Here is a 16,226-nt window from a genome sequence, read left to right on the forward strand (position 1 = left end):
TTCAAATTCTTTATTCATTTTTCCATCTTACATCAAGTGCACAATAATATCTCAGTTAAAACTTGTATACATCACTTGCATTTCCTTATAATATCATCGTAAATACATAAATTTATACCCCCCACCCCTTCCCTCAAATATTTTCATCAAAAAATATCATATAAATATTATATTCTTATCTATTGATTAAACCTTTAATAGAACTTTATACCATCCCCCCTCCCCCCTATGTATAAATGTAGGGCTCCTTTTATTACCGCGGGTTCCTCTGAGCCCTGGAGCATTTACCTTGCCGGCCTGTGGTAAGAAGCTCTTCCACAGTTTAGTAAAACCCAGTGGGAATACCAGTATTTTTTTCAGGGGTCCTTTTATAAAAAGTTAAATGGTATTCTTACAAAATTTGTTTGGCTTGGTAAAATTGCTAGAATTGCTTTTAGTGTCTTTGCAAAAGTCAATTAGAGAAGGGTGGGTACATTTTCCCAATTTTTATAGGTATCATCAAGCCTATATTTTGCGCCAAGGTATGTATTGGGTCCTCCCAGAGCCCAATGATAAAATTCCAGACTGGTTGTGGTTGGAATGGCGACTCATTTTTCCTCTGCGATTAAACCATGTTCTTAGTATCAAAATGCCTAGGTTATATAAAGAAAACAGATTGTTAGTTGATACATGGAAAACTTTGAGATTTGTGAATAATTTAACACCTGTTTCTATACATAAATCAACAAATCAAACTATATGGCTTAACTCCAAGATTCAAATAGGTGGATTTAAGGTCATATGGCAGGTATAAGAACTTTGGACGATGTTATTTCTAATGGTAAACTGCTTGATTTTTCACAGCTGCAACATAAATTTGGTCTTAATAAATCACAATGTTATAGATGGTTGCAACTGAAGCAGGTCATTCAGGCAGGGTTCCCTGAATGGAAAAATCTTAATAACCAATATAGTTTAGAGTTCTTGTGCTTTCAGGTGGACTTCTTGGGACACCAGGCCGCACAGTGGTATAAATTGATATCTGGATTTATGAATAAAAAACCAAAAACTAGTCTTAGAGACATTTGGAGCATTGAGATTAAGCATCAAATTACTGAATCTCAATGGCCACGAATTTGGTCTTGGAGGATGAGTTGTACAATGTCAGCATCTATGAGACAAACTTGGTTTTTTCTGTTGCACCGAGCTTTCTGGATCCCTGTCCATTTACAAAAAATAGATAGCTCTAAGTCTAATAGGTGTTGACATTGTCATCTCGAAGCGGGGACTTTAGATCATTTATTGTTCTATTGTCCATTCATTTTGGCTTTTTGGAAATCGATTTGGGGCCAAATAAATTGTTTGTTGGAAAATTCTGTGGCTCTATCCTATGATACTATATTATTTGGAATGTCAATGAGGAAGAAAAGTCAAATATCTCCAAAGAATAATAAGCCATCCAGCAGATTACATTTAACTGGAAAAATTGGAATAGATTAAATTATAGTTTTTGGTGGAATTCATTATGTCATATGTACAAGATGGAAAGAATGTTAGCCTTGTAGAAAGGAAATTTTAATAACTTTCAGGAGGTTTGGAGGCCATTATTAGAATATTGTAATGAGTAATTATTGGAATATCATTTTTCCCTAATAGGTATAATTGCAAAGTATGTAGGGGGGGGGTTTCTGATTTGATATTAAATGATTAGATTAATAGGACAGATTATATAATATAATATATTATATGATATATGCAACTACATATGAATTAGTAAGGTTGGGAGGGAGGGTTTAAACACTATAATTTAGGTTAAATTGATAGAGAATCAAGTGATATTGTATAAGTTCAAATATTATTTTATGATACACTTGATGTAAGATGTCACATGAATATAGAATTTAAAAAAAACAACAACCCAGTGTTATTTATTTATTTTTAATATTCTTTATTCAGTTTTAGAACTTACAATAAGTGCATCAAAAAGTAACAACATTTTAACTTGGATAAAACACTTCATATTCTGCAATAATTCAATTTATAAAGCTTATCTCCCTCCCTCCCATCCCTTTCATAACAAATATAAAACACATACCATGTAATAAATTCTTTCCTACTATTCCATACAATTAATGAAAAAACAAAAACTACCCCCCTCCCCCAATCTTGCTCTTTTACTATCAAGGGAAAAATTGTATTTATTCATTACAATAATTTGGTCTTGGAGGATGAGTTGTCCAATGTCAGCATCTATGAGACAAACTTGGTTTTTCTGTTACATAGAGCATTCTGGACCCCAGTTCATTTACAAAAGTTAGATAACTCTAAGTCAAATAAATGTTGGTAGAAACATAGAAACATAGAAAAAGACGGCAGAAAAGGGCCATAGCCCACCAAGTCTGCCCATTCCAAATACCTGCCCCCCTGATTTTACTCCCTTAGGGATCCCATGTGAATATCCCATTTTTTCTTAAAATCTGTCACGCTGTTGGCCTCAATCACCTGCAGTGGGAGTTTGTTCCAATGATCCACTACTCTTTCAGTGAAGAAGTATTTTCTGTAGTCGCTATGGAACTTCCCTCCCCTGATTTTCAGCGGATGCCCTCTGGTGGTCGAGGGTCCCTTGAGGTAGAAGATATCTTCTTCCGACTCGATACGGCCCGTGATATACTTAAACGTCTCAATCATGTCTCCCCTCTCTCTTCGTTCCTCAAGTGAGTACAGCCGTAGTTTATTCAGTCTTTCTTCATACGTGAGATCCTTGAGCCCCAAGACCATCCTAGTGGCCATACGCTGAACCGACTCGATTCTCAGCACATCTTTCCGGTAGTTTGGTCTCCAGAATTGAACACAGTATTCCAAATGAGGCCTCACCATGGACCTGTATAGCGGCATCATGACTTCAGGTCTCCTGCTGACAAAACCTCTACGGATACAACCCATTACTTGCCTTGCCATGGAGGAAGCCTTCTCCACTTGATTTGCAACCTTCATGTCATCACTAATGATCACCCCTAGATCATGTTCCGTCGTGGTCCTGGCCAAGGTCTCACCATTTAGTATGTAAGTTCTGTGCGGGTTTCTCTTTCCCAGGTGCATTACCTTACACTTTTTAGCATTGAAGCCTAGCTGCCATGTTGTTGACCACCGTTCCAGCAGCAGTAGATCCTGCGTCATATTATCAGGCAATGTGTTTTTACCTACTATGTTGCAAAGTTTGGCATCGTCGGCGAACAGTGATACCCTTCCTCTAAGTCCTTGGGTCATATCTTTTATGAATAAGTTGAATAGAATCGGGCCCAAGACTGACCCCTGTGGTACTCCACTGATCACGCCTGACGTTTTGGATGGGGTACCGTTTACCACCACCCTCTGAAGTCTACCACTCAGCCAATCCTCAACCCATGTAGTTAGAGTGTCCCCTAATCCTATCGACTTCAGCTTGTTCAATAACCTTCGGTGTGGGATGCTATCAAAAGCTTTACTGAAGTCTAAATATATTACATCCAGTGACTCTCCGGCATCTAGTTGTCTAGTAACCCAGTCAAAAAAGCTGGTTAGGTTAGATTGGCAGGATCTGCCCTGGGTGAATCCATGCTGGTGGGGATCACGTAGGTTTTCTTCGTCTAGGATTGTGTCAATATTTCTTTTGATCAGTGTTTCCATGAGCTTGCACACTATAGACATGAGACTCACCAGTCTGTAGTTTGCCGTCTCTGTCCTGCAGCCCTTTTTGTGGAGTGGGATAACGTTGGCGGTTTTCCAGTCCAAGGGGACTCTTCCTGTGCGTAGGGAAAGATTGAAAAGAACAGATAGTGGTTCTGCCAGGACTTCTCTCAATTCCCTGAGCACTCTGGGATGTAGGTTGTCTGGTCCCATGGCTTTGTTTACTTTGAGTCTTGATAGTTCGTAGTAGACACTACTGGGCGTGAACTCGAAGTCTTGGAACGGGTCCTTCTGGCTGTCTCCCATCTGAAGCTGTGGACCAGCTCCCGGCGCTTCACAGGTGAAGACTGAGCAGAAGTATTCGTTTAGTAATTCTGCCTTGGCAGAATCTGATTCTACAAGGTTACCGTCCGATTTCTTCAGGAGTTCTATCCCATCTTTGTTTCTTTTCCTGTGACTAATATAGCTGAAGAAGGATTTATCCCCTTTCTTAATGTTCCGTGCTAGATCTTCTTCCATTCTGAGTTTGGCCTCCCTGACTGCTATTTTGACAGCTTTTGACCTGTCCAGATAGTCTTTTTCCGCCTCTTGTTTTCCTAAATGTTTGTAGGTGATAAATGCTTCTTTTTTCTTTTTAACGAGGTCCGAAATTTCTGCACTGAACCATTGGGGTCTTTTGTTCCTCCTGCGCTTACTTACTGTTCTTATGTGGCGGTTTGTTGCTTCGTGTAGGATGGACTTCAGAGTCAACCACATATCCTCCACATTGTTAGGTTGTGCTTGTTTTTGTAACTCCTTTTTTTTAAAAATTTCTTTATTCATTTTTTCATATTACAACAAGTGTATCAGAAAAATACATATAATCTTATAAACACACACTTGATTTTCTTTCATGAATACTTTAAGTACAATATATCATATTTATATTCATATTTTTATAATATTTTAGATAATATATAAATCATTTAATATGTATGACAAATATAAATAAAATAACCCCCCCCAAGCCCTCCCTTCGTATTTCAGAAACTCTAACATAATACTTGAAAATACATTAATTAATTCATACATATTGTAAGATAAATGAAATAGTACCCACCCATATCCCCACTTACCAAATCTCTTATTATGGGAAAATGTTATTAATCATTACAAAAATCTGCTAATGGACAAAAATTCCCATGCGGTCGAAGTCTGTGCCTCTAAAGTTGAGAACCCTCGTTGCTGTGTTTGACCTTGAGAAACCTTTCTTGAGGTTAAGCCATACCATATTATGGTCGCTGGAGGCCAATGTATCTCCAACTGAGACATCCGTGACACTGTCTCCGTTGGTGAGTACCAGGTCTAGTATCGTCTGGTCCCTGGTGGGCTCCAGTACCATTTGTTTGAGTCGTGCACCCTTTATGGAGTTCAAAATTCTTTTGCTGCCACACGTAGCAGGGACTTTAGATCATTTATTATTCTACTGTCCATTCATTTTGGCTTTGTTTGTTAAAAAATCCTGTGGCTCTATCCTATGATACTATTTTATTTGGAATGTCAATGAGGAAAAAAAGTCAAATTTCTGCAAAGAATAATAAGCTATTAATTATTATGACAAGAATCGCCATTCAACAGATTACATTTAATTGGAAAAACTGGAATAGATTAAATTACAGTTTTTGGTGGAATTCACTGTCATATGTATAAGATGGAAAGAATGTTAGCGTTGGTTTTTTTTGTTGCATAGAGCTTTATGGACCCCAGTTCGTTTACAGAAGTTGGATAGTTCAAGATCCAATAGATGCTGGCATTGTGGTTTAGAAGCTGGCATTGTGGTTTAGAAGCTGGGATATTAGATCATTTGATATTTTTTTTGTCCCTGTATAAATGCCTTTTGGAAGTTAATTTGGCCCCAAATTAATTCATTGTTAGAAAATCATGTTGCCCTTTCATATGATACTATATTATTTGGTACTTCAATGAGATTTAAAAGCCAAATTTCAGCGAATAATAATAAACTTTTATTAATATTAACAGGGGTTGCCATTCAGCAGATTTCAGGGAATTGGAAAGATTATACTAAATTTAATTATATTAAAATATGGGAGCCATTAACTTCTTTCTGTCACAATTAGATGCCATTTTTCTATTAATTATACACCATTCAGTATTGGATGGGGGGAGGGTTTCAAATATAAAATCTTATAATGAATAGAGGGATTTAAGGGAGGGTGGGGTGAGGGTTACATTTCTACTTATAAGTTATAATGATAAGATGTTCAAGTGCTCAGAATAATTGTGTTTATTATGAATATTTGTACACTTGATGAAAGTTTTAAAATGAATAAAGAATTATATTTAAAAAAAAATTATACTTTTTGGTGGAATTCAGTGTGTCATATTTATAAAATGGAAAGGGTATTTGCTCTACAACAAGGCAATTATAATAAGTTTAAAAAGATTTGGGGGCCATTGACGATTTATTCTGATGATCAGACATCTTAAACACCTAAATATTGGACAAGATAAGGGGGGGTGGGATTATGAAGGATAATAATTGATAATTGTTATTTATTAGTATATGGGTGGGAGGGGTGGGCTTCTTATATAATTATCCATTTGGAATATTACAAATAAGAATGTCAAGTGATTAATTAAGATATTTATGAATGATTGTTGTACACTTGTAATTTTTGAAAATGAATAAAGAAAAAAAAAAAGAATGTTAGCGTTGCAGAAAGGAAATTTTAATAATTTTCAGGAGGTTTGGAGACCATTAATAGAGTATTGTAATGAATGAATAATCATTTTTCCCCAGCTGATATAATTGTACAGGAGTGGGGGGATGGGAGGAAGTTTAATTATATATTGATGGGTTGGATTAATAAAGAACAATATATATGTAATCATATGTGTAAGAATAGGGTTGGGAAAGAGGGATTTACTTTTATTTTTTTAATTGTGAAATTACTAAGAATAGATACTCAAGTGTTATTTTATAAGTTTAACTGTTATTTTCTGTTGCACTTGTTGTTAGATGAAAAAATGAATAAAGAATATAAAAATAATAATAATAATTTGTTAAAGGCCCCCAAATAGCTTGAAATTTATTAAAATTCCCTTTCTGTGTGGCCATTGTTCTTTCCATTTAATGAATTGTACCAAAAACTGTAGTTGTCTCTTCCAGTTTTTCCAATTACTTGTAATCTGTTGTATGGCAACCCCTGTCATAATAAATAGAAGCCTGTTATTCTTAGATGATATTTGTCTCTTAGCCCTCATTGACATGCCAAATAATACAGTATCATACGATAATGCCAACGGATTTTCTAATAAACAATTTATTTGGCCCCATATTGATTTCCAAAAAACCAAAACAAATGGACACTAGAATAATAAATGATCTAAAGTCCCTGCTTCGAGATGACAATGCCAACATCTATTAGACTTAGAGCTTTCTAACTTTTGTAAACGAACTGGGGCCCAGAATGCTCTATGTAACAGAAAAAAACATGTTTGTCTCATAGATGCAGACACTGTACATCTCATCCTTCAGTCCAAATTCATGGACATCGAGAAGCAGAAATTTGATGCCTAATCTCTTTTTTTTTTTTTTTTAAATATTTTATTTATAAATTTTTCATTCTTACAATAATTTAATTTTACATAAACTTCAAATAATACATGAAAAATTGTGATTACAAGTAATTCATCATATCACATAAAATATAACCCTCCCCTTTCTTCAGTTCTTAAATCCCTGGGGGCGTGGCTTGGAGCGCGCACGATATGGCAGCTTAACCGCGGCGCTCCTGAGTCCCAGGCAACAACTGAATAAAAATAAAACTCTTTACTTCACTCGCCCGATTTAAAAATAATAAAAATCAACGTCGGAGATGGCAGCGATAAGGCAAGGAAAGAATGAAAAACCTTGTACATCGGGAGTGTCGGCGAAAAGGTCGAAGGTAACTCCCGTATCGCCGTCTAGTGTACCAATCCCACTGGAAGCTGAGGAACTTAATGAAAAATCGGACATCATGGCGGAATTATTTAAAATCAAAATAATGTTGACTGATAATGCCAACAAAATATCAGAAGTTAAGGAGGAGCTGATCAATCTGAAACAGGAGATCCAAACTGACAGGCAGAGAATGTCTGTGATAGAGGAAAGAATCTGGCAGTTGGAAACTTTCACACAAAAGTGTGAAGAGGAAAAGAAAGAAGTTACAGCCTTAAAAAATCAACTAATTGATATGGAGAATCGAGGAAAAAGAAAGAATATTAGAATCCTTGGCTTAGCTGAAAATATTGAAGGAGAAAACCCTATACAGTTTTTGGAAAATCTTTTGCCTAAACTGCTGCAGCTAAATTCTAAATGGCCGTTGGAGATAGAACGTGCCCACAGAATCCCCACAAGAAAACCAACAAACCAGGCAGCTCCTAGACCTCTGATCTTCAAAGTATTAAGATACCAACAAGCATTTGAGATCTTAAAAGTGGCAAAAGCAAATAAAAACCTAAACTATAAAGGATCTAAATTGATTTTCGTTCCTGACTTTGCTAAATATACAGCAAATATAAGGAAACAATTCCTCACATTCAGACAACAATTAAAAGAAAAGGGCTACATGTATGGTCTATACTATCCGTCTACAATGAGAATTTCTACTGGGAATAAATCTATGTATTTTCAAGATCCAGCAAAACTGAAAGAATTTTTGACACAAGAAGAACCAATGTCTACATGATAAAACAGAATAAGTAAATGGAAACAAAAAAAGGGGAAAAAAAGAAGAGGAACCAATGTCTACATAAAATAAGAATAAAATGAAAGTTTCATCTGAAGATAGGATTTAGAAAATGCAAGATAAAATAAGGAAAAAGAAGATGGTTAAAAAGAAAGAAGAAGACAATGACTACTAACAGAATAAATTATTATTATTTTTTTTTAAATGTTGACAATCTTTGATTCAAATATTATTATAATATATTGGATGTTATGATTTTAATTAATTATTGATTTTATTCCATCCATTTAAAAAAAAAAAACATTTTATAATTTTTGATTCAATTATTATTAATATATATATTGGACGTTATGATAAAATTATATTATAATAGAAATCAATACTATTTATAAAATTATTGCATCTATATTTAATACTGCTAATATTAATTGAAAAAAAAATAAAATTATTTTTTGAATTGATTAAATGAGTGGGAAATTATTATAACATTGATATTAATTATATAATCTTCTTGATATAAAAATATATTTTATTTAATTACCTATACATATTAGGTTACTATAAATGATGATATTTAAAAATGTTTAAAATAATTTTATTAAAATTTGATATATGGAATTAGAGATATATTTGAAATATATTGAATTTATTGTAGGGATAATATATTAGTTATAGCTAAGACTTGAAAATATTAATATGATTTATCCAATTATAATTGATACGAATTATTGCATCTATATTTAATACTACTAATATTAATAGGAAAAATTTTTTGGAATAGGTTAAATGAATGGGAAACTATTATAATATAGATATTAATTATAGAATCTTTTTGATATAAAATGATTTTATTAAAATATTTACTATTATCTTTATAGGAATAGATATATCTAATTTATATATATGAGAATTTGTTATATGGAATTAGAGCTATATTTGAAATATATTTAATTTATTGTATGAAGGATTAAATGAATATATAGGGTGGGTAAAGAAATATGGAATGTATTGAATTAGAAGTTACTTTTAAAATAATTTATGAATGATTAGTTGCCTGGGGAAGGGGAATTAGGTTTTGCATGACCAATGTGTGTTTCAAGTCAAACATTGAAAATGGGAGGGTGGGGAGGGAAAATAGAGGGTGGGAATGGGGATCAATATATATGTATTCTTTGAACCATCTCAATTGACAACTTTTGTAGCTATGTCTCGTTTGGATGGAGAATCATCTAAACCCTAATATAATTAAGAAACTTTATTTCTCAGTGCTTCTGCTTTGAATATCTTGCAAAAATAATTTCTATAATTTTAATGCTTCGCTAATTTAAAATCTTGGTTCCTTTAGGAGGACTTGAGCTTAAATAGTTAAATAATACATGTTTTTCTTATTAGATGTTTAATTTCTTTATGATTATTTTGATATTATGACTATTGCTTTCTGTACAAGTGTTTAGCTTGATTTAAATTGAAAATTAATAAAGAAATAATAAAAAAAAAAAAATCACAATGTTATAGATGGTTGCAACTGAAGCAGGTCATTCAGGCAGGGTTCCCTGAATGGAAAAATCTTAATAACCAATATAGTTTAGAGTTCTTGTGCTTTCAGGTGGACTTCTTGGGACACCAGGCCGCACAGTGGTATAAATTGATATCTGGATTTATGAATAAAAAACCAAAAACTAGTCTTAGAGACATTTGGAGCATTGAGATTAAGCATCAAATTACTGAATCTCAATGGCCACGAATTTGGTCTTGGAGGATGAGTTGTACAATGTCAGCATCTATGAGACAAACTTGGTTTTTTCTGTTGCACCGAGCTTTCTGGATCCCTGTCCATTTACAAAAAATAGATAGCTCTAAGTCTAATAGGTGTTGACATTGTCATCTCGAAGCGGGGACTTTAGATCATTTATTGTTCTATTGTCCATTCATTTTGGCTTTTTGGAAATCGATTTGGGGCCAAATAAATTGTTTGTTGGAAAATTCTGTGGCTCTATCCTATGATACTATATTATTTGGAATGTCAATGAGGAAGAAAAGTCAAATATCTCCAAAGAATAATAAGCCATCCAGCAGATTACATTTAACTGGAAAAATTGGAATAGATTAAATTATAGTTTTTGGTGGAATTCATTATGTCATATGTACAAGATGGAAAGAATGTTAGCCTTGTAGAAAGGAAATTTTAATAACTTTCAGGAGGTTTGGAGGCCATTATTAGAATATTGTAATGAGTAATTATTGGAATATCATTTTTCCCTAATAGGTATAATTGCAAAGTATGTAGGGGGGGGGGGGTTTCTGATTTTATATTAAATGATTAGATTAATAGGACAGATTATATAATATAATATATTATATGATATATGCAACTACATATGAATTAGTAAGGTTGGGAGGGAGGGTTTAAACACTATAATTTAGGTTAAATTGATAGAGAATCAAGTGATATTGTATAAGTTCAAATATTATTTTATGATACACTTGATGTAAGATGTCACATGAATATAGAATTAAAAAAAAACAACAACCCAGTGTTATTTATTTATTTTTAATATTCTTTATTCAGTTTTAGAACTTACAATAAGTGCATCAAAAAGTAACAACATTTTAACTTGGATAAAACACTTCATATTCTGCAATAATTCAATTTATAAAGCTTATCTCCCTCCCTCCCATCCCTTTCATAACAAATATAAAACACATACCATGTAATAAATTCTTTCCTACTATTCCATACAATTAATGAAAAAACAAAAACTACCCCCCTCCCCCAATCTTGCTCTTTTACTATCAAGGGAAAAATTGTATTTATTCATTACAATAATTTGGTCTTGGAGGATGAGTTGTCCAATGTCAGCATCTATGAGACAAACTTGGTTTTTCTGTTACATAGAGCATTCTGGACCCCAGTTCATTTACAAAAGTTAGATAACTCTAAGTCAAATAAATGTTGGTAGAAACATAGAAACATAGAAAAAGACGGCAGAAAAGGGCCATAGCCCACCAAGTCTGCCCATTCCAAATACCTGCCCCCCTGATTTTACTCCCTTAGGGATCCCATGTGAATATCCCATTTTTTCTTAAAATCTGTCACGCTGTTGGCCTCAATCACCTGCAGTGGGAGTTTGTTCCAATGATCCACTACTCTTTCAGTGAAGAAGTATTTTCTGTAGTCGCTATGGAACTTCCCTCCCCTGATTTTCAGCGGATGCCCTCTGGTGGTCGAGGGTCCCTTGAGGTAGAAGATATCTTCTTCCGACTCGATACGGCCCGTGATATACTTAAACGTCTCAATCATGTCTCCCCTCTCTCTTCGTTCCTCAAGTGAGTACAGCCGTAGTTTATTCAGTCTTTCTTCATACGTGAGATCCTTGAGCCCCAAGACCATCCTAGTGGCCATACGCTGAACCGACTCGATTCTCAGCACATCTTTCCGGTAGTTTGGTCTCCAGAATTGAACACAGTATTCCAAATGAGGCCTCACCATGGACCTGTATAGCGGCATCATGACTTCAGGTCTCCTGCTGACAAAACCTCTACGGATACAACCCATTACTTGCCTTGCCATGGAGGAAGCCTTCTCCACTTGATTTGCAACCTTCATGTCATCACTAATGATTACCCCTAGATCATGTTCCGTCGTGGTCCTGGCCAAGGTCTCACCATTTAGTATGTAAGTTCTGTGCGGGTTTCTCTTTCCCAGGTGCATTACCTTACACTTTTTAGCATTGAAGCCTAGCTGCCATGTTGTTGACCACCGTTCCAGCAGCAGTAGATCCTGCGTCATATTATCAGGCAATGTGTTTTTACCTACTATGTTGCAAAGTTTGACATCGTCGGCGAACAGTGATACCCTTCCTCTAAGTCCTTGGGTCATATCTTTTATGAATAAGTTGAATAGAATCGGGCCCAAGACTGACCCCTGTGGTACTCCACTGATCACGCCTGACGTTTTGGATGGGGTACCGTTTACCACCATCCTCTGAAGTCTACCACTCAGCCAATCCTCAACCCATGTAGTTAGAGTGTCCCCTAATCCTATCGACTTCAGCTTGTTCAATAACCTTCGGTGTGGGATGCTATCAAAAGCTTTACTGAAGTCTAAATATATTACATCCAGTGACTCTCCGGCATCTAGTTGTCTAGTAACCCAGTCAAAAAAGCTGGTTAGGTTAGATTGGCAGGATCTGCCCTGGGTGAATCCATGCTGGTGGGGATCACGTAGGTTTTCTTCGTCTAGGATTGTGTCAATATTTCTTTTGATCAGTGTTTCCATGAGCTTGCACACTATAGACATGAGACTCACCAGTCTGTAGTTTGCCGTCTCTGTCCTGCAGCCCTTTTTGTGGAGTGGGATAACGTTGGCGGTTTTCCAGTCCAAGGGGACTCTTCCTGTGCGTAGGGAAAGATTGAAAAGAACAGATAGTGGTTCTGCCAGGACTTCTCTCAATTCCCTGAGCACTCTGGGATGTAGGTTGTCTGGTCCCATGGCTTTGTTTACTTTGAGTCTTGATAGTTCGTAGTAGACACTACTGGGCGTGAACTCGAAGTCTTGGAACGGGTCCTTCTGGCTGTCTCCCATCTGAAGCTGTGGACCAGCTCCCGGCGCTTCACAGGTGAAGACTGAGCAGAAGTATTCGTTTAGTAATTCTGCCTTGGCAGAATCTGATTCTACAAGGTTACCGTCCGATTTCTTCAGGAGTTCTATCCCATCTTTGTTTCTTTTCCTGTGACTAATATAGCTGAAGAAGGATTTATCCCCTTTCTTAATGTTCCGTGCTAGATCTTCTTCCATTCTGAGTTTGGCCTCCCTGACTGCTATTGATATTAATTATATAATCTTCTTGATATAAAAATATATTTTATTTAATTACCTATACATATTAGGTTACTATAAATGATGATATTTAAAAATGTTTAAAATAATTTTATTAAAATTTGATATATGGAATTAGAGATATATTTGAAATATATTGAATTTATTGTAGGGATAATATATTAGTTATAGCTAAGACTTGAAAATATTAATATGATTTATCCAATTATAATTGATACGAATTATTGCATCTATATTTAATACTACTAATATTAATAGGAAAATTTTTTTGGAATAGGTTAAATGAATGGGAAACTATTATAATATAGATATTAATTATAGAATCTTTTTGATATAAAATGATTTTATTAAAATATTTACTATTATCTTTATAGGAATAGATATATCTAATTTATATATATGAGAATTTGTTATATGGAATTAGAGCTATATTTGAAATATATTTAATTTATTGTATGAAGGATTAAATGAATATATAGGGTGGGTAAAGAAATATGGAATGTATTGAATTAGAAGTTACTTTTAAAATAATTTATGAATGATTAGTTGCCTGGGGAAGGGGAATTAGGTTTTGCATGACCAATGTGTGTTTCAAGTCAAACATTGAAAATGGGAGGGTGGGGAGGGAAAATAGAGGGTGGGAATGGGGATCAATATATATTAATTGTGCTAAGATCTAATCATGTATATTATCATAGAATATTGGTTAAAATTTAATGATAAATAAAATGGATATAAAAATTTATTCTATGAATGTCAATGGTTTAAATCATCCTATTAAGAAGAAGAAAATATTATCGTTCCTTAAAAATCAAAATGCGGACATCTACTTCATTCAAGAAACGCATCTTTCTGAAATTGAATCTAAAAAATTATTTGGGGGTTGGATTTCTAATTGTTTATTTGCACCGGCTTTAAAGAAAAAAGCTGGAGTGGCTATTCTGATAAACAAAAAATGTAATGCGAATTTCAAATTAATAAATTATGACCCCTTAGGTAGATGGGTGCATGTCAAAATGGATCTGGGAAATACAACCATGGATTTATTCAATTTATATGCTCCTAATACGAATCAAATGGAGTTTTTCAAACAAATTCAACAATTACTTTTACCACTGGCTACATCTAATTTAATAGTAGCAGGGGATTTCAATGCTGTAATGGATCCAATTTTGGATAAAAAACCAAGTAGAATTATGAAATCATTAGGCTTAGATAATTTGATTCAATCTTGTGATTTAATAGATATATGGCGTATTCTTCATTTTAATGATCAGGAATTTTCTTTTTGTTCTCAAGTCCACAAATCCTTTTCACGAATTGATTATATATTTGTTTCTAATAACCTAGCGCAGCGTGTGTTAAAAGCAGTAATAGATCCTATTATAATTTCGGATCATGCTGGTGTGTGGATTAATCTTCAAAATTATGATATTGAACATTTCAATTCAATTTGGAGATTTAATAATAATTTTTTAGCGGATTCAAATTTCCTCGAAGAATTTAAATTAAAAATACAAGAATTTTTTCAAATTAATGATTCAGATAATATTAATGCTGAGATTTTATGGGACGCTTTTAAAGCAACAATGAGAGGAAATATTATTTCATATTCAGCATATATTAATAAACAACATAAAAAACAGTTTCTTGAATTAGGAAAACAAATTAAATTATTAGAAAATAAATTAATTGAAAAATGGGAAAATAATACATTACAAGATTTATTAAAACTAAAAGTTAAATATAATGAGATTTCTTCTCAATTTGTGAGGAAAGATTTATTTAATAGACAAGTTCAATTTTATGAAAATTCAAATAAAGCTGGAAAATTATTAGCAAATTTTCTTAAAGCAAAAAAAAGAAAATCCAAGATTATTGCAATAAAAGATATACAAGGTAATACACACACTAACAATAAAGACATTTTAATACAGTTTCTTGATTTTTATAAAGATTTATATTCTTCTGAATATATTTATGAAAATAAAGAACCAGATGGACTTAATTTTTTAAATTCATTTATTGGACCAAATGTTCCAGATCATATAAAAGGAAGTTTAGAAGAACCTATATCTATAAAGGAAATAGAATCAGCATTGAAGTCTCTTAGAGTTGGATCCGCTCCAGGTGGTGATGGTTATACGGTTGAATTTTATAAATCATTTCAAAACATTATTTTACCATATCTATTAAAATTATATCAGTATCAAATGAATAATGGAAATATATCAGGTACTATGGCTGATTCATTAATTATTGTCTTACCAAAACCAAACAAAGATACTACTTTGGTTTCAAATTACAGGCCTATTTCTTTATTAAATGTAGATGATAAATTAATTTCTAAAGTACTAGCAATAAGATTAGCAAAAGCTCTTCCTTTCATTATTGATGTGCATCAAACAGGATTTATTGCTAAAAGACAGTCATCACACAACACTAGATTAGCATTCCATTCTTTAAACCTAGCAAAAAATATAAATGATCCTGCATTTATGATATCTTTAGATGCAGAAAAAGCATTTGATAGAGTAGAATGGAAATTTATGTATCAAGCTCTAGAATGGTTTGGATTAGGCCCCGGCTTTATTAAAATGATTCAAACCTTGTATAGCTCTCCTGGTGCAAGATTATATATAAATAACAATTTATCAGATAGATTTAACTTGCAAAGGGGAGTTAGACAAGGATGTCCTTTGTCCCCCTTACTTTTTGATGTTGTTTTAGAACCCTTGTTAATTGCAATTAATCAAACTAAGGAGATAAAAGGAATACCATTTTCTAACTGGGAATATAAACTTTCTGCATATGCAGATGATATTTTATTATATTTAAGAGAACCGGGGAATACTATTCCAAGTTTACTTAATCTTCTAGAGGAATTTGGAAAATTTTCTGGATATAAAATTAATTGGAGTAAATCAGAAATTCTTCCTATTAATGTTCATTGTACCAAAGGATTATTTGATTCATATTCATTTATTTGGAAAGAGGAAGGTTTAAAATAT

At 33.6% G+C, this 16,226-nt stretch overlaps 1 protein-coding gene across 6 annotated transcripts in view; it reads right to left on the reverse strand.

Annotated features, from left to right (window-relative positions):
* The window catches only part of CCDC157 (coiled-coil domain containing 157), a 116,288-nt gene that overhangs the window by 56,194 nt on the left and 43,868 nt on the right, over window positions 1–16,226 (reverse strand). The gene's annotated exons all lie outside the window — the stretch shown is intronic.

Source organism: Geotrypetes seraphini, chromosome 8 (genome assembly GCF_902459505.1).
Source record: "Geotrypetes seraphini chromosome 8, aGeoSer1.1, whole genome shotgun sequence".
In the NCBI taxonomy this organism is placed as follows: Eukaryota; Metazoa; Chordata; class Amphibia; order Gymnophiona; family Dermophiidae; genus Geotrypetes; species Geotrypetes seraphini.